General features: G+C 44.2%; 1 pseudogene; it reads right to left on the minus strand.

The window, feature by feature from the left end:
• Positions 1–1,663: 1,663 nt before the first annotated feature.
• On the minus strand, positions 1,664–4,662 carry LOC147114315 (protocadherin gamma-A6 pseudogene; annotated as a pseudogene).
• Between the last annotated feature and the right edge of the window lie 21,097 nt (positions 4,663–25,759).

Genomic DNA, 25,759 nt, shown 5'->3' on the forward strand with positions numbered 1-25,759 from the left:
TCACTTCTTTTGTTCTCTCCCAGCCCTGCCCTTCGATCTATTTCATTTCCTTTCCAGTTTTGAAAAAGGGTTAGACCCAAAACGTCGACTCTATTTTCTCTCTAGGGATGTTGCCTGGCCTGTTGAGTTTTTCCAGCATTTTCTGTTGTTATTTCGGATTTCCAGCATCTGCAGTATTTTGCTATCGTACCTGAAATTCATTATTGCTTTGCTGGTAGCACCCCTGTCGCGCACAGCTTAGGTCACTAGCGCTTGATTTAGAGCTCCAGCTCTTTCCAGGAATGTTAAAAGCTAATTTAAGGAAACGTCAGATTCATTAGAACCTGGTGCAAATGTTTCACCATTTCATAATATAGTGCCCCAAACGGGGCGATAACGAATTTATCGAATTATATAAAGTCCACGATCACGCATGCTTTATTAGCAGCCTTATGGACTTTTGCTGCAAACTTTAAAGATTTGTGCATGTGAAAACCCAGCTTTCTCTATTCCTGCATACTCGTTAACATTGTGCCATTTGCCTCTTCCAAGTCTTCGTTTCAAAATGCATCATTGCATTATATTTCAGCTCGCATCTGTATTTAAGGAAAATCTTCAGGAGGATAATGTACGTATGTGTTTGTTAAAGTGGGTGCACATTGGTTCTCCAGAAACTGCTGTCTAATACGCATTGCATCCGAAAACAAATAGCCGTTTGGCAAGCTGATTGGTACAGCTCTCATTGGGTGAAAGTTGTTAGATTATGGTGAAAATCCAGCTGGTCAGTGCTTTTCAGGGAATATAAATTGCTGCCCATACCCGATCTACCCTACATGTGAATCCAGTCGCACTGAATGTGGTTGACTCATAATAGCCGCTCCCACTCCATCCAACACGGCGCACAACGGCTGCAATATACACTATCTACAGGGTGCATTTCAGCAACTCCCCAATGGTACTTGGACAGCTCCTCCCAAACCTTGGACCTCCACCACCTAGAGGAACAAGTGTAGCGGGCGCATGGCAACACCACCTGCTCCAAATACCCGTCCAAGTCACCTTCCATCCCGACTTCGATATATATCGCGGTCCCTACATGGTCGTTGGATCAAAATCTTGCAACTTCCTGCCTAACAGCCCTGTGCAAGTACCTTCACCACATGGACTGCAGCCGATCAGGAATGTGGCTCACCACCACTTCATCAACGGCAGCTAGGAATCGGCATTAACTTCTAGTGGATCCCATATGCTCCGAATGTGTAAAAAAGCGCGAAGGGCAGCTAGGTAGCCGCATCCCCGGAAGAACCAGAAATATCCTTGAATCTCTTCCAATATAATCATAATTTTGCATAACCTAACAGGTGCTAGTTCTCTCGACAGATTCCAGAGAAGCACGGAATGTTTCTAAGCGGACGATATTTAATAAAAACAACTTTTCACCACAAGCAACAATGAAAGCAAGGATATCAAAGTAGCACATATACTACTGAAAATAAAGATTACCGCTCCGTAGAGGAACTGTTTCTGTCATGGAGCTTTTAGAAGTTGCCGATATCGGACTTTTCTATAGTTCAACTGAAAAGGTTAAATATTTAAAAAGCTCAACAGGAATTCTAAAGAGAGTAACAATCACAAAATTGCATAATGAGAAAGCATCTCTAATATATGTGTCATTCTATACAAATACCTATTCTGTGCCACCGACCTACTTCGCTGTATTTCTGACTCCCTCTCTCAGTCCCTCTGTACGTGTGTGTACATTGTCTACCTGTAAACACACGCGACTTGCAAAAGTGAATGCACATCAATTACATTAGAGATGTTCTACCTAAATTAGCTTCCTGTGTCACGAACGTTGATATCATCCAGAGGCAAGGTCGGATGGCACGGTTTTAAAAACAAGAAATCACTCTTAGAGGATTCAGGAGAGAGACAAACAGTGTAATTATACGATTCCCGAATAGGGAGAATCTGACCAGCGTCGGTGTAATTTAAAGTTGCTTTTGGGACAGGTCTCCGAGTAAATGTATCAGCTGAACTCCTCTGCCTGCAGCAACAGATTCTGGACGTGTAACCGTATATATTTCTGTCTTGTTCACACTTCAGGGTGACCAGAGAAATTATTATTAATAGAAATATACAGGAAGTCGACCCTAAAGTTATGACTAACAAGAAATTTAAATCTGAAAATAATTTAGGATTTCTAGGCTTGTTTCTTCGCTCAGAGAATTTTGCCGTAACATTAGCCTGGATTGAAAGGAGAACTGTGACAGTACTGGAGAGGCTCGGCTGCCCATTATCCTTTACCAAAATTACAAGTCTCTCTGTTAGGACATCTTGGTCTTTAAAGCTTGGAGTTGTTCTGATTTCTCCAGAGAGAAATCCCACACTAAAAATGCTGCGATCTGTAGCTTCTATGAGCCGGTAGGAAAGTCGTGCGTTCTGCCCGGAATCTGCATCTGTAGCAATAATCTTTGTAACCAAGTATCCTGGATCTGCTGACCGGGGTACAATCTCCACCGCCGCTGAACTGTTCCGCTTTAAAGGTGAAACAATGACCGCAGCATTGTCATTTTGGTCCAAGACAATAACATTCACGATGGCAGTGCTGCTCAGTGGGGGCGATCCAGCATCCTGAGATTGAACTTTGATCTTGAAATTCTTCAGTTTTTCATAGTCAAAGGAGCGCAGCGCGTAAATACGCCCACTTTCCGAGTTAACAGTAATGTCGCCAGCCATATCTTGTAGGCGAGTCTCCAAGAGCGAATAAGAGATCTCGCTATTCTTGTCCAAATCAGGATCCAAAGCGGTAACTGCAAATATCGATGCGCCCGGAGTATTGTTTTCCATCAGGAACACATTATATGACGATTGTGTAAACCGTGGAGCATTATCATTTATATCAGAAACCGAAATCAGGATGGTTTTATTTGTTGAAAGAGGGGGCGACCCGGCATCCCAGGCGGAAATATAAATGTTGTATAGCGGAGTAGATTCGCGATCCAGTGTATCGCTGGTTATCAAATTATACTGGTTATTCAAAGACTTTTGAAGTTTAAACGGGATCTTCGCAGGCACTCGACACTGTACTTGTCCGTTTTCACCAGAATCGCGATCCATCACACTTATTATAGCGACTACAGTCCCGATAGCAGCATCTTCACGTACCTCGCTGGTTGCCGAGGTCATTTTTACCTCTGGGACGTTATCATTAACATCAATTAATCCAACTAGAACCTCGGCGCGCCCAACTAATGCGGGTATACCATTGTCCACAGCCTGTACCTCAATTTCATAAACATTTTCTCCTTCGAAATCCAGTGGTCCTTCAACTCTGATCTCTCCCGTTTCTGGGTCCAACTTGAACAACTCCCGAAACGTTTCAGAAACGTGATTGGAGAAAGAGTATTTTACCACGCCATTTGTACCCTCGTCTAAATCAGCAGCGTTTATTGTCACCACCAAGGTACCTTTAGGTGCGTTCTCTATTACGTTAGCCCTGTATATTTGATGATCGAATACAGGCGCGTTATCATTTACATCCAGTACAGTGATCATGATTTCTGCTGTGCCAGATTTGTGTGGAGCCCCACCGTCAATGGCCGTCAGTGTCAGTTGAAATGTCGACTGTTGCTCGCGGTCTAACGGTTTTTCTAATATTAATTCTGCAATTTTACTCCCATGGCTTCTGCTGTGGATCTTCAGGCCAAAGTGTTCGTTTGTGCTGATTTGATAAGATTTGACTGTGTTTGTACCCACATCTGCATCACGCGCGCTCTCGAGAGTGAAGAGCGCTCCCGCTGCCGTTAATTCAGAGACTTGAAAAAAATATCTGTTTTTCGTAAAACTGGGCGCGTTATCATTTACATCCAATATCTCCACGTCAACGCGATGCATTTCCAAAGGATTTTCTACCGCTACACCATAAGAAACAGAACAGGTCGAGCTTTGTCTACAGAGCATTTCCCTGTCGATTCTTTCGTTCACAACTAAAATGCCACTCTCCAGGTTTACCTTTAATAAATGCATTCCGTCATCAGAGACCAGCCTAAATTTGCGAGCTCTCATTTCCCGAAGGCTTAGGCCTAAATCCTCGGCGATATTCCCAACGAAGGCACCGCGCTCCAGTTCTTCGGGAATAGAGTATCGAATTTGTCCGAAAACAAGGTCCCAGGAAAACATGAGGACAATTAAAGACGACCGACGGCTGAGTGCCTTCGGCATTGTTCTGGATCGGATTAGCTTATAACTGTACGAACATTTGCGGCAGTGTCTTTCTCTTATCTTGGTCGCTGTACAATCAAATCCGTTGTCTGCTGTGTGAAAATGCCGATATTAAACTGCTAAACGTAAAATCTCGACCTGAGCGGTCCTTCTCGACATGACTCGACGGTTTAAATGCAGTCAGCCTCTGCCTTGTCCTTTGCTTCTGCTCTGTGTTCAGTATTAATGGAGGAGGAGGTAGATCTCTCGCAGCCTATTTGTTTCTTATTGGTAGACAGCGACACAAAGAGTCCTTACCCATAATTGCACTAGGAATTTCTTAAAGCTGAACTGCTTTCAATGACTGATAATTTCAACATCTATATTTAATACTGCACAATCAAAATTCCCCGGTGTACGAGCAAATATTCCCAAGTGTTGCTTTATAGACTTTAATTACCGGTATTTTTTTAACAATTGTTTTATTTGTAATTTGCCTCTTCTAAACAATAATATTGTTATTTAAAAGGAAATTTACTTTCACCCAAATTAACCCATAATCATTAAGGTGCGTCAAACATATTATGCAAACATTTTCATTAATATTTGCTAGGAAAGGAATTTATCTTCATTCAAAATATAACATTTAAGAATTGGAAATGAATGCAAAATGTTTTCTTGACTGGCGAATTTTCTTCCGTCCTAATTGCATGACTGGCTGCCGGTTATAACATTCTCAGTGCCTCACATCTGTTCGACTGCGAAGAAAAGTATTACTGTTAGGATTGTGAATGATTTGGATCGTTGTTTCACAATTCCGATCAGACCCATGAGAAAATTAACAAGACAAAAGCACTATACTAATGCAGAGGATAATGACATTGTTGGATTCAGTTGCAATCGCCAGCCTTAAAATTCATCATTAACATATATCCAGACGCTGTTGAACGTCCAGAGCACATTTTCCAAAAAGTTACGGAAGAGTCCAGGCTCGAATATCAAGTAGCTACTGGGAAAGATTACATTTGTCTCCAAACATCTCAGGCAATTAAGGAAGAGGAAGATAAATAAACCGAAGCAGGATCGAGTCTGCTGCACAAACATACCTCTAATTGAGCATTCATTTCTCACTGCGCAAAGAGATGCCAGAACACGTCTGTTGTTGCAGTTGTTTAAATGTGGTATTTGTGCCCTTCTGAGGTTGAAATTGAGGCAAGTTACTAGGAAATGGTAGAGAAAGCTTTATTGTGAATCTGATTTGGTTATGCCTGATCTAGAGTGCTTGATGTTAGCTGAATTCTTCCGAAGTACAAAGTATTTCGCCTCCTCATCAACAACATTCCTCACATTGCTCATTTGGTAGTGGAAGAAAGAAATGTTACTTGGCCTGAGAGTATTCTATTAACACTTGTCTCTGGCCTGTTTCTGCAGAATGCAATTCTCATCTGAGAGACTTCCGTACCGTCCCTCAGAGAGGCACCCAACGCCTCAAATTTAAAATTCTCGTTCTCATGTTTAAATGCCATCATGGCCTGGCCCATCCTTAGCTATAATCAAATCCAACGCCAAAACCCTCTGAGAACTCTGCGTTCCCCCGCCGCTGACCTCTTGAGAATCCCCAATCCCTTTGCCCCGCCTTTGGGAGCCTTGCCTTCAGCCATCTGAGCCTTATATTCTGAACTCCGCTCCCTAAACTTTCGCCTCACCATCAGCTTCTCTTGATTTAAGACCATCGTTTAAGTCCACCTCTTTTACAGATTTCTTGGTGGTTACTCCTAATATCTTCTTCTTTGTCTCCACGTCCAATTTTACAGATCTGCTTATGGTTCTCTTAAGCACCAAATGCGATTTCTCTACCTTAAATGTGCATTTAAATAAACCAATATCCATTTGGGCTCGAATACATGCTATGATCAGCAACTGCATTCGGGAGAAGTCGAAGAATGTCAAAGTAAATCTCTTAAACCGTTATTTTTTTATTCGTTTATGGGATGTCGGCATGGATGGCAAGGCGAGCATTTATTGCCCATCCCTAATTGCCCTTGAGAAGGTGGTGGTGAGCTGGTGTCTTGAAACGTTGCAGTCTGTGTGGTGCAGCTTCTCCCACAGTGCTGTTAGGTAGGGAGTTCAGGATTTTGACCCGACGATGATGACGGATCGGTGGTATATTTCTAAGTCTGGATGGTGTGTGACTTGGATGGGAACTTGGAGGTGGCGGTGTTCCCGTGCAACTGCTGCCCTTGTCCTTCTAGGTGAAAGAGATCATGTTTTTGGGAGCTGTTGCTGAAGAAGCCTTGGCGAGTTGCTGCAGTGCATCTCGTAGATGGTACACACTGCAGCCACGGTACACTGGTGGTGGAGGGAGTGAATATTTAAGGTGGTGAATGGAGTGCCAATCAAACGGGCTGCTTTGTCCTGGATTGTGTCGCGCTTCTTGAGTGTTGTTGGTGCTGCACTCATCCAAGCAAGTGGAGAGTATTCCATCACACTCCTTACTTGTGCCTTGTAGATGGTGCAAAGGCTTTGGGAAGTCAGGAGGAGAGACACCCGCCGCAGAATACCTAGCCTCTGACATGCTCTTGTTGCCACAATATTTAAATGAATGGTCCAATTAAGTGGCATGTCAATGGTGACCCCCAGGATGTTGATCGTTGGGGATTCGGCGATGGTAATGCCATTGAATGTCATGGGGCGATGGTTAGACTCTCGCTTGTTGGAGATAGTCATTGCCTGGCACTTCTGTGGCACGAATGTTACCTGCCACGTATCAGCCCAAGCCCGAACGTCGTCCAGGTCTTGTTGCTGCAGGCATAGACTGCTTCATTATCTGAAGAGTTTCAAATGGTGCTGAACCCTGTGCAGTCATCAGCGAACATCCTCATTCCTGACCTTATGTTGGAGGGGAGGTCATTGATGAAGCAGCTGAAGATGGTTGGGCCTAGGTCACTGCCCCGAGGAACTCCTGCAGCGATGTCCTGGGGCTGTGATGATTGACCTTCAACCATAACAACCACCTTCCTTTGTGCTCCAGCCAGTGGAAAGTTTTCCATCTGACTCCCAGTGACTTCAGTTTTACTAGGGGTCCTAGATGCCACATTCGGTCAAATGCTGCCCTGATGTCAAGGGCAGTCACTCTCACCTCACCTCAGGAATATAGCTCCTTTCCCTATGTTTGGGCCAAGGCTGTAGTGAGGTCGGGAGCCGCAGAATCCAAACTGAGCATCAGTGAGCAGGTTCTTGGTGAGTAAGTGACGCTTGATAGCACTGTTGGTGAGACCTTCCATTACTTTGATGACGGCTGACAATAGACTGATGGGGCGGTAATTGCCTGGATTGGATTTGTCTTGCTTTTTGTGGGCAGGACATAACTGGGCAGTTTTCCACATTGTTGAATAGATGACAGTGTTGTAGCTGTACTGGAACAGCTTGACTAGAGGCGCAGCTAGTTCTGGAGTACAAGTCTTCAGCACGATAGCCGGAATGTTGTCGGGTCCCAGAGCCTTTGCTGTATCCAGTGCGCTCAGCCGTTTCTTGATATCATATAGAGTGAATTGAATTGGCTGAAGACTGGTTTCTGTGATGGTGAGGGCCTGAGGAGGAGGCTGATAGAGTTGGCATTTGCAAAATTACAAGTACAAAATCCTAAAGTGAAAATAATCCCCCAAACAATTGAGAAGCACGTGGTTTCTCCGCTGTATAAGGCAGCGTTTACATTTGCTTTGGAACTGTACAGCTTTTGTAAACCGGACATAGATAGCCACACATCGTATTTGGTGCGCAGAGCATCAGTGTAACAATGTTATCATAGAATCACACCAAATAATATGAATGAAATATTAGTTACATGAAATCTGTTGGGAAATGGTTTGTCGCTTAGTGTATGTAATGACAGCTAACACAATACATGCAAAATAGCGAATTATAGTTTTACGCGTTCAAATTCTGCATGATGCGCTTGCAGGTATTTAACTAATGTGGATCTGAATATCCTGAGGATTGAAGATCTAAAGTAAAACTTGTTATGTGGACAATGAAAGAGTGTTTGCATTCAAATGGCGAACAATCATCCCAAGCACCGTTCATGGCAGATACCTTTCTGTAGCATGTGAACTGACACGAACATATGAGGCTTATAGCTGCACCTAAATCAGGGGTACAATTCCTCAAGCGGATGTTGAACTAACTTCCTTTATTAATAATGATCCCTACGTTATAAGGTCAGAGGTAGGACTCTCTGTTATGATTGCACAATGTTCAGCTCCAGCCTGGAAGAAGCCCAGTGCAAATTAGTTCAAGGACACAGTCAGATTTACAGCCATTGGCAATGTCCGTCTTCGTCCTGGACGGTGGCTGCCTGCAGTAGATTTCTGTGAGCACCTGCTCAGTAAAACGGAGACATCACGCACACTGTTTCTCGCTGAGGTTAAGGTAGAATAATTGCTCCCTGAAGACCCTGGGTGGATATGGCTTCCTGCTGAGAGCCCTTACATAAAAGCATAAGAACATAAGAAATATGAGCAGGACTAGGCCATTCGGCCCCTTGAGACTGCTCTGCCATTAAATAAGATCATGGCTGATCTTCTACCTCAACTCTACTTTTCTGCACTACCACCATATCCCTTGATTCCCTTATGATCCAAACATCTAACGATCTCTTTCTTGAATATACTCAACGACTGAGCCCTCACAGCCCTCTGGGGAGGAGAATTCCAAAGATTCCCCACCATCTGAGTGAAGAAATTTCTCCTCATCTCAGTCCTAAATGGCTGACAACTTATTCTGAGACTGTGACACCTGGTTCTAGACTTCCCAGCCTGGGGAAACATCCTCCCTGCATCTACCCTGTCAAGCCCTGTAAGAATTGTGTGTTTCAATGAGATAACCTCTCATTCTTCTAAACTCCCGATTATATAGGCCTAGTCTACTCAATCTCTCCTCATATGGAAATCCTCCCTTCCCAGGAATTAGTCTGGTTAACATTAGTTGCACTCCCTCTATGGCAGGTATATCCTTCCTTAAGTAAGGAGACCAAAACTATACACAATTCTCAAGATATGGTCTCACCAGGGCCCTGTATAATTGCAACAAGACAATTTACACTTAACTCAAATTCTCTTGTAATAAAGGTCAACATATCATTTGCTTTGTTAATTGCTTGCTGTACTGCATGTTAACTTTCAGTGATTCGTGCACAAGGACATCCAGGTCCCACTGAGCAACAACATTTCCCAATCTCTCACCATTTAAAAAATAGTCTGCTTTTCTATTATTCCTACCAAAGTGGATAACTTCAAATTTCTCTGCATAATATTCCATTTGCATTGTTCTTGCCTACTCACATAACTCGAAAATGACCCATTTATTCCTACTCTGTTTACTGGCCGTTAACCATTCCTCAATCCATGCTAGTGTATTACCCCCAATCCCATGAGCCCTAATTTTGTTTAATAATCTCTCGTGTGGCACCTTATCGAATGCATTCTGAAAATCCAAATACACCACATCCACTGGTTCCCCCTTATCTATTCAGTTAGTTACAACCTCAAAAAACTCTAACAGATTCGTCAAACATGATTTCCCTCTCATAAATCCATGTTGACTCTGCCCAATCGTATTATTATTTTCTAAGTGTCCTGTTACCACATTCTTAATAATAGGTTCGAGCATTTGCTCTACTCTTAAAGTCTGGCTAAATGGTCTTTAGCTCCCCGTTTTTCCTATCCCTCCTTTCTAAAAGATAGGGGTTATATGTGCTACCTTCCAATCATCAGGAACCGTTCTAGAATCAACGGAATTTTGGAACATGTAAACCAATGCATCCACTATCTCTATAGCCACCTCTTTCAAAACCCGAGGATGTAGACCATCAATTCGAAGGGATTTATTGGCTTTCACTCCCATTAATTCCTCCAGTGCTATTTTTATACTATTACAGATTTCTTTCAGTTCCTCATTCTCGCTAGACCATTGGTGATCCAGTATCTCCGGGAGGGTTTTTGTGTCTTCTTCCGTGAACACAAACACAAAGTATTTGTTTAATTTCTCTGCCATTTCCTTGTTCCACATTATAATTTCTCCTGTCTCAGCCTGTAAGGGACCCACATTTACTTTCGATAATCTTTTCCTTTTCTATTCTTCCTTTCTCCTCCTGCAAGGGGATAAACACTGCTGCACCCATGTCTGGGAGCAACTGATCCGAGAAGACCCCTTGCAAGTCAGTGCCAAGACTTTGGGTGCGTGCCAAACAACTTCTTGCTCATTTGGGATTCTTTAAAGAAGTCTAGAAAGCACCAAATACTTTTACAAACTGTAAGTAGGTGATGAGCTCTTTAAATCGCGCTGGTGGGGGATGATTCCAGCTGCTGAACGCATGTTCAACTGCGCGAGGTTTAAAATGGCAGCATTGGCATCAAATCAGTGTTACATGCTGACTGACGTCACGATCTGCCTACTCTGCATTTCTTCTATTGCACTGGCTTCCAGCGCCGATGCTAACACCCTCACCAAAATCGCATCCGGTGCGGTCTGCACCTGCTTGGATAGGTTTGGAGTTGCTTTCTTTGGAACAGAGGAGGCTGACGGGAGTTGATGGAGGTGTATGAAATTATGACGGACCTAGATAGGATAGGTAGGTCATATTTCACCTAGCAGAGAAGTCTATAATCAGGGGACATAGATTTAAAGTAATTGGCAGAAGGATTGGAGGGGAGTTGAGGAGAACTTGCTTCACCCAGAAGGTGGTGTGGATCTGGAAGTCACTGCCTGAAAGAGTGGTAGAGGCAGTAACGCTGAATACATTTAAAAGTACGTTGATATGCATTTGAAGTGCCATAACCTACAAGGCCATGGAGCAAGAGCTTGAAAGTGGGATTAGGCTGGATAGAATTTTTTTGGCCGGCACCGACAAAATGGGTCAATTGGCCTCCTTCTGTGCCGCAAATTTCTATGATTCTAAGTGTGCAGCGTGCTGCTCAGACACCAAACTGCATCCGTAGTGCTGAAGAATTTGGCGGTACAGAGACTAATATGTCTCTATTCAGAGGGGGAGTTAATGGGCACCTTAGTAACTCTGGGGAGCGCCAGCTCCGAAAGCTGCTGGAGCTCTACATCACCCCCGCCTGTTCTGTGCTGCTCCCTGCTATTGTGAGCCATCTTGGGCTGCAAGAGAAACGAATGTGTATGAGTCAGTGTACAGCAATGTGTTTGGGAGATATGCCTGCCATAGTTGATAGCTGTAATTGTAGGCATGGCGTGAGATGTGGATGTGAGCTGAGTAGGTGCAGATGCTTGGTGGGTGATTGGTGGGAGAGTGGTGGTTTGTGCAGCGAGTACATACTGAGGTGCAGATGCTGGTGTGTAGAACATGTTGAAGCATGTACTCACCTTGACCACCCGAGTGAGGTCATTGAATTTCTTCCTGCACTGTGTCAGTCTGCGTACCACCACACTATTGGCTGAGACCTCCTGGACCACTTCCCTCCACATTTCCCTTAATACCTGGGGCAATTGCGTCCTTCCAGTGTCTGGGAACAGTACTACCCTCCTTCGCTCCACTCCCTTGACCAAGGCATCCAGTGCCTCGTCCGTGAAACGACAAGCTTTCTCCCTGGGAGTGGGATCAGCCATCACGATCAGTCGATTGAGTTCCTTGCAGGTCCAGTTCACAGCCAGCAATGCTGATAATGAGTAACTGCACAATAATGCAACCTCCCATTTAAGAGCTGGAAGGTGCCCCTGTGAAGGATCATTCCCGATTGTAGAGCAACTGAAATTCATTATCGTTCTGCTGGTAGCGCCCTTGTAGCGCCCAGCTTAGGTCACTAGCGGTTGATTTAGCGCTCCAGCTCTTTCCAGGAATGCTAAAAGCCAATTTAGGGAAACCTCATAATTATTAGCACCTGGTGCCTAATTTTTCAGGATTTCATAATTTAGCGCCCCAAAGGGGGAAATAACGTATTTCTCCCAAATAAAGTGAAAGATCCCGTATGCTTCATTAGCAGCCTCATGAGCTTGTGCTGCAAACTTTAAAGATTTGTGTATGTGAAAACACAGCTTTCTGTATTCCTGCATACTCGTTAACATTGTGCTATTTGCCTCTTCGCATTCTTCGTTTCAAAATGCTTCATTGAATATCTCTCTGCATTAAATGTCAGCTGGCATGTGTCTGCACATTTCAGTAGCATTTCAGGAAATATCTACAGGAGGATAGTGTATGTGTGTGTTTGTGACAGTGAGAGCACATTGTTTCTCCAGAAACGTCTGTCGATTGCGCATTGCATCCGAAAACAAATATCCGTTTGGTATGCTGATTGGTATAGCAAACATTGGGTGAAAGTTGTTAGATTATGTTGAAAATCCAGGTGGTCAGTAATGTTTTTCAGGGAATATAAATTGCTGCCCATACCCGGACTTCTCTACATGTGACTCCAGTCCCACTGAATGCGGTTGACTCTTAATACCCTCTCCCTCTCTCTCCACCACGGCGCACAACGGATGCAAGGTGTACTATCTACATGGTGCATTGACACAACACCCCGAGGCTACTTGGACAGTTCCTCCCAAACCTTCGACCTCCACCACTTAGAGGAACCAATGTGGCAGGCGCATGGGAGCATCTTCTGCTCCAAATACCCGTCCAAGTCACCTTCCATCCCAAATTCGATATATATCGCGGTCCCTTCATTGTCGTTGGGTTAACATCTTGAAACTTCGTGCCTAACTGTCTTGTGGAAGGACCATCGCCACATGGCCTGTAGCGGGTCAAGAAAATGGCTCACCACCACTTGATCATGGGCAGCTAGGAATCGACATTAATTTCTAGTGGATCGCATATGCTCAGAATGCATAAAAAAGCGCAAAAACAACCATGTGCTAGTTATCGCGACAGATTCCAGAGAAAGGCGGAATGTTTCTAAGCGGGCGATATTTAATAAAAACATTTCACCACAAGCAACAGTTAAAGCAATGATATCAAAGTAGCACATATACTACTAAAAGAAAGATTAACGCTCGTTGGGGAACTGTTTCTGTCACGATACGTTTAGAAGTCGATATCGGACATTTCAATAGTTCAACTAAACAGATTAAATATCTAAAAAGCTCAGTATGTATTCTAAAGTTAGTAACAATCACAAAATGGCAAAATGAGAATGGATCTCTAATATATGTGTCACTCTATACAAATACCTATGCTGTGCCACCCATCTACATAGCTATATATCTGACTCCGTCTCTCTTTCGCTGTGTGTGTGCGTGTATATGTGTACAAATATATAGACACGCGGCTTGCAAAAGTGAATGCACCTTAATTGCAGTAGAAATGTTCTCCCTAAATTAGCTCCCTGTGTCACGAACGTTGACATCACCCAGAGGCAAGGTCGGATGGCATAGCTTTAAATACAAGAAATCACTTTTAGAGGATTCGGCAGAGAGGCAAACGGCGTAATTATACGATTCCCGAATAGGGAGAGTCTGACCAGCATCGGTGTAATTTAAAGTTGCTTTTGGTACAGGTCTCCGATTAAAAGTATCAGCTGAACTCCTCCGTCTGCAGCAACAATTTCTGGACATGTAACCGTACATATTTCTCTCTTGTTCACACTTCAGGGTGACCAGAAAAATTATTATTAATAGAAATATACAGCAAGCTGAACCTAAAGTTAGGATTAACAACATGTTGGCCCAGAAATTGGTGTCGGGGGCTTCCCGCGGGTGCAAGCCCCTGACCTACACTTACATAGCGCGCCGACAGTTGAGGCCTGGGCCTGCGTGGATTTCCTGTCAGTGGCCTGGTCCAGCTCCCGGTGCGCTGTGCTTGCGTGATCCAGGCAGTAGTTAGTTCGATGAGCCGGCTGGGATCATGTGAGCACTGGGCAACCAATCGGAGGTTGCAAAAGTTCATTCATGAGTTTGATAGTAAGAACTGTCAAACTCATGAAAACTCTGGGCGCCCAAAACAGTACTTAAACTTCAAATAAAAGTTTTAAAAAATCCCACTAATTAAATGAACTATTACTAACAGTAAAAAACGAATTAAAACAATTATTCCAATTTTTGAAAAAAATAATTTTTTAACAAATCAGGTCTAAAAATACACTTACCCTACTGTAAAGTCTTTAAAAATAATAAACCTGTGGAAAAAAATTGCTAACTAATTAATAGACCACTTACTTTTAAAACTAAGTACTTACATCTGCTTTTTCCTCGCGTAAAAACTGGAGACCTTATCGCACGGGCAACCCTGTAACAAAAAAGGAATTTCAGCGCGCACGCGCAGACTCCTGCGCGCACGCATTCGACCTCTGAACCCCTTGGTTCAGAGGATCGGAAATGCCGGTTTCCCGCGCATGCGCTGTGCATGCAGAAAACCGGCAATTCCATCAGTCCCACGCGTGAGTACACGGTGCTTACTCGCGTTGGGGCACGAATTAATGTTTAAATCTGAAAATAATTCATGATTTCTTGGTTTGCTTTTTCGCTCAGAGAAGCTTTCAGTAAAGCTAGCTTGGACTGAAAAGAGAATTGTGACCGTACTGGAGAGGCTCGACTGCCCATTATCCTTTACCAAAACTACAAGTCTCTGTGTCAGGGCATCTTGAAGTTGTTCTGATTTCTCCAGAGAAAAATCCCACACTAAAAATGCTGCGATCTGTAGCTTCTATGAGCCGGTAGCAAAGTCGTGCGTTCTGTCCGGAATCGGCATCTGTAGCAATTATCTTAGTAACCAAGTATCCTGGATCTGCTGACTGCGGTACAATCTCCACCGCCGCTGGACTGTTCCGCTTTAAAGGTGAAACAATGACCGGAGCATTGTCATTTTGGTCCAAGATAATGGCCCAGTAATTCCGTTCCAAACGCGTGAGTACGGTCGGGGTACTCACGCGTCTGACCGGAGGAAATGCCGGTTTTCAGCATGCACAGCGCATGCGGAGAAAACCGGCGTTTCCAGTCCTCTGAACGAAGGGGTTCAAAGGCACAGTGCGTGCGACTGCACAGGCAGAGCTTGCGCAGTGAACTTCGTCGATTTCATTCATGGATTCAGTGAGGTTAAGTCCTTACAAGTTACACTTGAAAAAAGCATGTGTAAAGTTGCTCCAGAGGCTGTGGAGGAAGATATATTTTATCGTGGAGCTTCTGAAAGGCAATATTTTTGTTTGGGAAAGGGAGGAAAGTTATTTTAAGAAATGCTGAGGTAAGTTTTAAAGTTTAAATTTTTTTTTTAAACGGATTTTCAGTACTGTAGGTAGAAGGAGCAATTGTGGCTGTGTGAATTGAATGTGAAAATGAGCGTTGTAAAATGAGTAATGTAACATTTCCAACACTTTTAAGAAAGAAACTTTTCATCAGTAATAAGTAATTATGTATGTATGTCCGCATATATTCCTTTACGTATATGTATGTATGTTTTATATTCCTTTACTTATGTGTATGAATGTATGTTTTTAATTATGATTTTCCAATAAGTTACTTTCTCTGAAAGTCATAATTAAATACATACATTCATACACATAAGTAAAGGAATATATACATACACGCAAAGGAATATATACAGACATACATACATATTTACTTAAAAGAATATATTACTGATGAAAAGTTTCTTTCTTAAAAATGTTGGAGGCATTTTTACATTTAATAAACACAGCAAATTCAATTCACATAGCCACAATTGATCCTTCTACCTACAGTACTGAAAACCCGTTTTAAAAAACAAAAATAAACTTTAAAACTTACCTCAGCATCTCTTAAAATAACTTTCCTCCCTTTCCCAAACAAAAATATTGCCTTTCAGAAGCTCCACGATAAAAAATATCTTCCTCCGCAGCCTCTGGAGCAACTGTACTCATGCTTTTTTCATGTGTAAGTTGTAAGGACTTAACCTCACTGAAAGCATGAATGAAACTGGCGAATTTTACTGTGCACGCGCTGCCTGCACAGTCGCACACGTTCTGCCTCTGAACCCCTTCGTTCAGAGGACAGGAAATGCCGGTTTTCCCCGCATGCGCTGTGCATGCTGAAAACTGTCATTTCCTCCGGCCAGACGCGTGAGTACCCCGACCGTACTTGCGTGTTTGGAAGGGAATTACTGGTCCAACATTTTACATGTCAATAAAATGAAAAATTTAACAATTGCACGATTTGCCCCCTCGCATCTGCGACTGAGGGTCCAAGGAGGTGCATTGCGCAAGAGGTCATCGTCGTACGTATCCTTACACTGTTCCCTTTCGGGAACTGTATGAAGTGGTGGAAGGATTTCTGGCCACGTCAACACTCCTTCCGTGACCATAACCATCTTCATACCAGCCATTAGGGTGGTTAGTCCTATGGCGTGAGGGTTTTACGGGCTCCCACAACCCATCCGAGGGGGGGGCCACCCACACCCACGGACGCAAGTATCCCGCTGGATGTCCACCCAGAATTTATAGTTGGAGCTCCGACTCCACTTGCCGGGACTGGCTGGAGCGGGCTTTGAAACCCTACTCCTTCTGGCCCAGCGGCGGGGATGCTTACTGCTACACAAAAGGCCCACTCCACACAAAAGATGACACCCTTACGTTTCCTGCACCTTTTCCCTCCCCGTGACTGGAGCCCTATGCTGCCACTTGAAAGACCAAGCTATCATCTGTCCTTTTTGCGGTGCCTTGGACTTCTCATTGCCAATGATGAGCAGGCGCTGCACCTCCACCTCATTGAGGAGATTGCTGAGGTCATCATCAGTTCAATTGTGAGTTATTTTAATGCCGTGAATTGTGCTCATTCCAGCCATTTCACGTTGCTAATCTGAGTGGGCCTTTGACGTAGCGGTAGCATCCCCGTCACTGGGCCACACCGCGTAGGGTTTCGAACCCTGCTCCAGACAGTCCCGGCAAGTGGAGTCGGAGCTCCGGCTCTAAATTCTGGGTAGACATCCAGTGGGATATTTGCGTCCGTGGGTGTGGGTGCCCCCCCCCTCGGAAAGGTTGTGGGAGCCCGTAAAACCCTCCCACCATAGGACTAACCACCCTAATGGCTGGTACAAAGATGGTTACGGTCACGGAAGGAGCGTTAATCACGGCCAGAAATCCTTCCACCACTTCATACCGTTCCCTAAAGGGAACAGTGTGAAGACACGTACGACGACGACGTTGCAAATTAAATAAATGGAATAAAAAAAATGCTTTCAGGGCTTTTAAAACTCCTGAAATCGCTTTAATTCTGTTTAAAACTACTTCAGATTCTTCAAAATAATTTAAACGTTTTTAAAAGTTTATAAAAGTTACCAAAAGCTTCTTAAAAATACAAAAAACCTATTGAAAATGCTGCTCTACATGTAAAAATGCTTTGCAGCTTGTGAGAAGCATTGGGGGCGTGTCCTTTTAAAATGAGACCTCAAGGGGCGTGTCTCACTTGCACAGCGCGCTCCAGGCTTCGCGCTGGCTGCACTCCTGGGCGGCGTGACGTCAGACGCTGCCCGGGAGTCCACATTTTAAAACAGGAATTCCAGGCGTCCCTGAAGCTCAACGGCTGGCTCGTCGGGTAAGTGCATATCGGGGGCTTGCACGCGCGGCAAGCCTCCGACCCGAATTACTGGCCCAATAACATTCACGATGGCAGTGCTGCACAGTGGGGGCGATCCAGCATCCTGAGCTTGAAGTTTGATCTGGAAATTCTTCAGTTTTTTATAGTCAAAGGAGCGCAGCGCGTAAATACGCCCACTTTCCGAGTTAACAGTAAGGTCGCCAGACGCATCTTGTATGCGACTCTTCAAAAGCGAATACGAGATCTCGCTGTTCTTGTCCAAATCAGGATCCAAAGCAGTAACTGCAAATATTATATGACGATTTTCTAAACCGTGGTGCATTATCATTTATATCAGAAACCAACATCAGGGAGGTTTTATTTGCTGAAAGAGGGGGCGACCCGGCATCCCATGCTGGAGCAGAGATGTTGTATAGCGGAGCGGTTTCGCGATCCAGTGTATCGCTGGTTATCAACTCATACTGGAGATTCAAAGACTTTTCAAGTTTAAACGAGATATTCGCAGGCACGCGACACTTTATTTGTCCGTTTTCACCCGTATCACGATCCATTACACTTATTATAGCGACTACAGTCCCGATAGAAGCATCTTAATGCACCTTGCTTAATTCTGAGGTCATTTTTACCACCGGTGCGTTATCATTTACGTCAATTAATCCAACAAGAACTTCGGCGCGCCCAACTAATGCGGGTACACCATTGTCCACAGCCTGTACCAGAACTTCATAAACCTTTTTTCCTTCGAAGTCCAGTGGTTCTTCAACTCAGATCTCTCCAGTTTTTGGGTCCAAATTGAGCAACTCCCGAACCTTTTGAGAAACGTGCTTAGATAAATAGCATTTTACCTCACCATTTGTTCCTTCGTCTAAATCAGCAGTGTTTATTGTCACCACCAAGGTACCTTTAGGTGCGTTCACTATCACGTTAACCCTCTATATTTGATGGTTGAATATGGGAGCGTTATCATTTCCATCCAGTACAGTGATCATGATTTCTGCTGCGCCAGATTTGTGTGGAACCCCAACGTCAATGTCAGTTGAAATGTCGACTGCTGCTCGCAGTCTAAGGGTTTGTCTAATATTAACTCTGCAATTTTACTCCCATCATTTCCGCTGTCGATCTTCAGGCCAAAGTGTTGGTTTGTGCTAATTTGATGAGAATTGACTGGGTTTGTTGCCACATCTGCATCATGCGCACTCTCGAGACTGAAGAGCGCTCCCGCTGCCGTTAACTCAGAGACTTGAAAAAAATGTTTTCCTACAACTGGGCGAAATATCATTTACATCCAATGTCTCCACGTCAAGGCGATGCATTTCCAAAGGATGCTCTGCCGCTACATCATAAAGAACAGAAAAGGTCGAGCTTTGTCTGCAGAGTATTTCCCTGTCGATTCCCTCGTTCATAACTAAAATGCCACTCTCCAGGTTTACCTTCAATAACTGCATTCCGTCATCAGAGACGAGCCTAAATTTGTGGGCTCTCAATGAAAGCACCGCGCTCCAGTTGTTCAGGAATCGAGTAACGAATTTGCCCGAAAACTTGGTCCCAGGCAAACATGAGGAAAATTAAAGACGACTGATGGCTGAGTGCTTTCGCCATTGTTCTTGATCTTGATCAGATTAGCTTATAACAGAGCCAAAATTTCCGACAGTGTTTTTGTTTTAAACAATTCCTATATTTGCAATTTGCCACTTCTAAACAATAATATTGTAATTAAAAAGGAAATTAACTTTCACCCAAATGAACCCATAATCATGGCACTTTAAGGTCCGTTATTCATACACTGGGCAGGATTACCTTTGTCTCATAACATCTCAGGCAATTAAGGAAGGGGAAGATAAATAAACCGAAGCTGGATCGGGCCGGCAGCACAAACATACCTCAAATTGAGCATTCATTTGTATCTGCGCAAAGAGAGAACAGAACAAGGCTTTTATTGCAATTGTTTAAATACGGTATTGGTGCTATTCTGAGGTTGAAATAGACGGCAGTTACTAGGGAAATGTACAGGAAGACTTACTGTGAATCTGATTAGGTTATGCCTGATCTAGAGGACTTGATGCTAGCTGAAGGCTTCCGAAGTAGAAAGTGTTTCGCCTCCTCAGCACCAACATTCCTCACCTTGCTCATTTGATAGTGGAAGAAAAAAAATTTCTTGCCCTAACAGTATTCTATTAACATTTGTGTCAGGCCTGTATCTGTAGAATACAATTCTCATCGGCGGCGGGTGTTTCAGCGGCAGCAGCGGGGCTATAAAAGTCCCAGAGACCAGGTAAGGCCTCACAGCGTCGGCGGGTGTTTCAGCGGCAGCAGCGGGGCGAAAACGTCCCAGAGACCAGGTAAGGCCTCACAGCGTCGGCGGGTGTTTCAGCGGCAGCAGCGGGGCTATAAAAGTCCCAGAGACAAGGTAAGGTCTCACAGCGTCGGCGGGTGTTTCAGTGGCAGCAGCGGGGCTATAAAAGTCCCAGAGACCAGGTAAGGCCTCACAGCGTCGGCGGGTGTTTCAGCGGCAGCAGCGGGGCTATATAAGTCCCAGAGGCCAGGTAAGGCCTCACAGCGTCGGCGGGTGTTTCAGCGGCAGCAGCGGGGCTATCAAAGCCCCAGAGACCAGGTAAGGCCACAGAGCGTCGGCGGGAAACTTGAGCGGCAGAGCGGGGCTATAAAAGGCCCCAGAGACCAGGTAAGGCCTCACAGTGTCGGCGGGAATCTCGAGCGGCAGAGCGGGACTATAAAAGGCCCCAGAGACCAGGTAAGGCCTCACAGTGGGCGGGAATCTCGAGCGGCAGAGCGGGGCCATAAAAGGCCCCAGAGACCAGGTAAGGTGTACCAGTCTCCAGTCTAGGAACTCGGAGGGAAGGAGAGAGGTAAAAAGTAATCCAAGTGTGACGTCACCAGAAAGCGGGTAAGTGATTGGTTGGTGAGTATTTCTCCCTTTTAAAGCTTAAGTCTCTTTGGTATATAATTTCTAAGGTTTGATATTCACCATCTATAATCCGGGCAGAGGGTATTTAAGAATAATATTAATAAATTTAATTAATTACATAGAATGGGAGATCAGGTGATGTGTTGCTGCTGCAATATGTGGGAGCTGGTGGACACCATTGATGCTCACAGTGATCACATTTGCAGTAAGTGTTGGCTGCTCGAGGAATTCCGGCTCAGTGTTGAAGAGCTGCAGTCCAAGCTTCAAACACTGAGACACATCAGGGAGGGGGAGAGTTACCTGGACTCTGTGTAACACGAGGTATTCACACCAATTAGATTAATTAATTCAGATGTAGTCCGTGGCCAGGGTGAGGATGGTGTGACTAGAAGTGAGGCAGGTACGGGGATCCAGGAGGTAGTGTTGGAGGAGCCGCAGCCCTTGCTCTTGTCCAACAGGTTCGAGGCTCTTACTCCCTGTGAGGATGGGAACAGGGACTGCGGGGAGGATGAGCAAACTGGCCACAGCACCATGGAGCAGGGGGCCATTCAAGTGGGGGGAGTTAAAAGAAATGTTGTAGTGGTAGGGGATAGTATCGTTAGCGGGATAGATAGAGTTCTTTGCAGCCGAGAGCGAGAGTCCCGAAGGGTGTGTTGCCTGCCCGGTGCCAGGATTAAGGACATCTCCTCTGGACTGGAGAGAAACTTGGAGTGGGAGGGGGAGGATCCAGTTGTCGTGGTCGATGTTGGTACCAACGACATAGATAGGACAAGGAAGGAGGTTCTGCTGAGGGAGTTTGAGCAGCTAGGGGCCAAATTAAAAAGCAGAACCACAAGGCTAATAATCTGGATTATTACTTGAGCCACGAGCGAATTTGGCTAGGACAAATAAAATTAGAGAGTTAAATGCGTGGCTCAAAGACTGGTGTGGGAGAAATGGGTTTTGCTTCCTGGGACACTGGCACCAGTACTGGGGCAGGAGGGAGCTGTTCTGTTGGGACGGGCTTCACTTGGCCAGTGCTGGGACTAGAGTCCTGGTGGATCATATAACTAGGGCTGTAGAGAGGGCTTTAAACTAACTAGTGGGGGGGGGAGGTTCCTAGAGAGCAAATAATAAAAATGACAACAGAGAAGGTCATAGACTTAGGTAGCAGTGGGGAAATTAAAAACCAGAGCGTGTCAGGAAGGGGCAGAAGGTATGGAGTAAAAGGTAAAGTAATAAAAAGGGCAAAAGCAGGAACTAAGTGTCACAAAACATCTTTGAAAGTTCTCTATCTGAATGCACGTAGCATTCGAAACAAAATAAAAGAGTTAATGGCACAAATAACTACATATGGGTATGATCTTGTGGCCATTACAGAAACATGGCTGCAGGGTGACAATGCCTGGGACCTAAACATACCAGGTTATTTAATGATCAGGAAGGACAGGCAGGAAGGATGGGGAGGTGGGGTGGCTATGTTAATAAAGGAAGGAATCACTGTAATACAGAGAAATGATATTGGATCAAAAGATCAGGAGAATGAAACAGTTTGGGTGGAGGTAAGGAATAAGGGGGAAAAAACACTAGTGGGTGTAGTCTATAGGCCTCCGAACAGTGGCAACTCTGTTGGATGGAGTATCAATCAGGAAATAGTTGAGGCTTGTAATAAGGGAACATCTATAATTATGGGGGATTTTAACTATCATATTAATTGGACAAATCAAATTGGGCAGGGCTGCCTTGAGGATGAGTTCATTGAGTGTATTGGGGGTGGGTTTCTTGAGCAGTATGTAACTGAACCAATTAGGGGGCAAGCAACCTTAGATCTGGTCCTGTGTAACAAGACAGGATTAATTAAAAATGTCCTAGTAAAGGATCCCCTTGGAATGAGTGACCATAACATGGTTGAATTCCATATTCAATTAGAGGGTGAGAAGGTTGGATCTCAAACAAGCGTGCTAAGCTTGAATAAAGGAGACTATGAAGGTATGAGAGTGGAATTGAGTAGAGCGGATTGGGAAAATAGATTAAAGGGTAAGACGATACATGATCAGTGGTGTACATTTAAGGAGTTATTTAACAACTTCCAAAAAATATATATTCCACTGAGAAGAAAAGGGTGTAAAAGAAAAGACAGCCATCCATGGCTAAGTAATGAAATTAAGGATAGTATTCGACTAAAAACAAGGGCATATAAGGTAGCGAAATCTAGTGGGAGGATAAAGGATTGGGAAAACTTTAAAAGACAGCAAAAAATAACAAAAAGATTGATTAAGAAACGGAAGATAGATTATGAAAGTAAATTAGCAAAAAATATAAAAACAGATAGTAAGAGTTTTTATAGTTATATAAAAAGAAAAAGGGTGGATAAAGTAAATGTTGGTCCCTTAGAGGATGAGACTGGAAAATTAATGGTGGGAAATATGGAGATGGCAAAAACACTGAATGAATATTTTATGTCAGTCTTTACAGTAGAAGACACTAAGAATATCCCAACACTGGAAAAACAGGGGCCTAAAGAGGGGGAGGAGCTAAACACGATCAAAATCACGAAGGAAATGGTACTCGCTAAAATAATGGGACTCAAGGCGGATAAATCACCTGGACCTGATGGCTTACATCCTAGGGTCTTGAGGGAAGTGACGGTAGGGATTGTGGATGCATTGGTAATAATTTTCCAAAACTCCCTGGACTCGGCAAAGGTCCCGGCAAACTGGAAAACTGCTAATGTAACACCCTTATTTAAAAAGGGCAGTAGACAGAAGGCTGGAAACTATAGGCCGGTTAGCATAACATCTGTGGTAGGTAAAATTTTGGAGTCCATTATTAAGGAGACAGTAACAGGACATTTGGATAATCATAATTTAATAGGACAAAGTCAGCATGGTTTTATGAAGGGGAAGTCATGTTTGACAAATTTGCTGGAGTTCGTTGAGGAAGTAACATATAGGGTGGATAAAGGGGAACCAGTGGACGTAGTGTATTTAGACTTCCAAAAGGCATTTGACAACGTGCCACACAAAAGATTATTGCTTAAGATAAAAAATCACGGGATTGGGGGTAATATTCTGGCATAGATAGAGGATTGGCTATCTAAAAATTGCAGAGAGTTGGGATAAATGCTTCATTCACAGACAGGCAATCAGTAACTAGTAGTGTTCCGCAGGGGTCGGTGCTGGGTCCCCAACTCTTTACAATCTATATTAACGATTTGGAGGAGGGGACCGAGTGTAACATATCAAAGTTTGCAGATGATACTAAGATGGGAGGGAAAGTAGTGAGTGAGGAGGACATAAAAAACCTGCAAGGGGACATAGACAGGCTAAGTAGGTGGGCAGAGATTTGGCAGATGGAATACAATACTGGAAAGTGTGAGGTTATGTACTTTGGCAGGAAAAATCGTAGAGCAAAGTATTATCTTAATTGCAAGAAACTGGAAAGTACTGAAGTACAAAGGGATCTGGGGGTCCTGGTGCACGAAACTCAAAAGGTTAGTATGCAGGTGCAGCAAGTGACTAAGAAGACCAATGGAATGTTGCCTTTCATTGCTAGGGGGATAGAATATAAAAATAGGGAGGTATTGCTTCAGTTGTACAAGGTATTGGTGAGACCGCACCTGGAATACTGCGTACAGTTTTGGTGTCCATACTTAAGAAAGGACATACTTACTCTCGAGTCAGTACAAAGAAGGTTCACTCGGTTAATCCCGGGGATGAGGGGATGGACATATGAGGAGAGGATGAGTAGATTGGGACTCTACTCATTGGAGTTCAGAAGAATGAGAGGCGATCTCATTGAAACATATAAGATTGTGAAGGGGTTGGATCGGGTGGATGTGGGGAGGATGTTCCCGCTGATGGGTGAATCTAGAGTTGGGGGCATAGTCTTAGAATAAGGGGCTGCCCTTTCAAAACTGAGATGAGGAGGAACTACTTCACTCAGAGGGTGGTAGGTCCATGGAATATGCTGCCCCAAAAAGCTGTAGAAGCTACATCATTACATAAATTTAAAACAGAAATAGACAGTTTCCTACAAGTAAAGGGAATTAAGGGCTATGGGGAGCGGGCAGGAATTTGGACATGAGTCTAGGCTCGGATCGGTCATGGCCCTGTGGGTAGCGAAGCGGGACCAGGGGCCGTGTAGCCTGATCCTGCTCCTATTTCGTGTGTCTAATTCTGTTAGATTCAGGAGATGGTTCTGTGATAGTGGATTGGCGGTTAGGATCAGATCAGCCATGATCTTATTGAATGGCGGAGCAGGCTCGAGGGGCCGATTGGCCTAATCCTGCTCCTATTTCTTATGTTCTTATGTTCTTATGAGAGACTTCCAGTTCCGTCCCTCAAGATGCACCCAAAGTCTCAAATTTAAAATTCTCATTCTTACTTGGGCCAGAAATTCGGTCGGAGCCTTCCTGCGGGTGCAAGCCCCCGACCTGCACTTACCTAGCGCGCCTGATGTTGTGCTGTGGGCCCGCTTGGGATTCCGATCCTGGGCCTCCTCCAGCTGCCGGCGCGCAGTACTTGCTTATCTCAGGGGCGCAGTTAGTTCGAAGCGTCCCCTGGGATCAGGTGGGCCATGGAGAGCCAATCGTAGCAGGGAATCTTTATTCATAGATTGAACAGGAAGGCCTTCCAAATCTATGAATAGCGATCGGCCCCAAAACCTAACTAAAACTTGAAATAATTTTTTTTTTTAATCAAATTTTTAAAATAGCTATAAATTACATAAAATAACTATTTTAAAAAATAATTTACATTTTTGAAAAAACGAATTACAGTTTTTAACAGGGCTAAAAATAAACTTACCTTTCTTTAAAGTATTTAAAAATAATAAACCTGTGGAAAAAATGTTTTAATTTTACTTAATTCACCACTTACCTTGTTAATAGCAGGCTTTGCGACTGCTTTTTAAACACACAGCTGCTAGAGACTTCCCCTCCCGGAGAAACCAGTTAAAAAACGTAAGTTCCAGACGTAGGTGCTGCCTCTCCGGCGCAAAAGTTCGACCTGAGAATCCCTTCCTTCAAGTGAACGGAACTTCCGGTTTCCAGGCATGCGCAATGCATGCATGAAACCGGCACTTTCGTTAGCCGTACTCACCCGTGGGGACCCGAATTTCTGGCCCCATTGGCCTGGCCCATCTTTATCTATAATC

Source organism: Somniosus microcephalus, chromosome 8, assembly GCF_052327205.1.
Source record: "Somniosus microcephalus isolate GS21.2 chromosome 8, FLI_Smic_1.0, whole genome shotgun sequence".
Classification (NCBI taxonomy): Eukaryota; Metazoa; Chordata; class Chondrichthyes; order Squaliformes; family Somniosidae; genus Somniosus; species Somniosus microcephalus.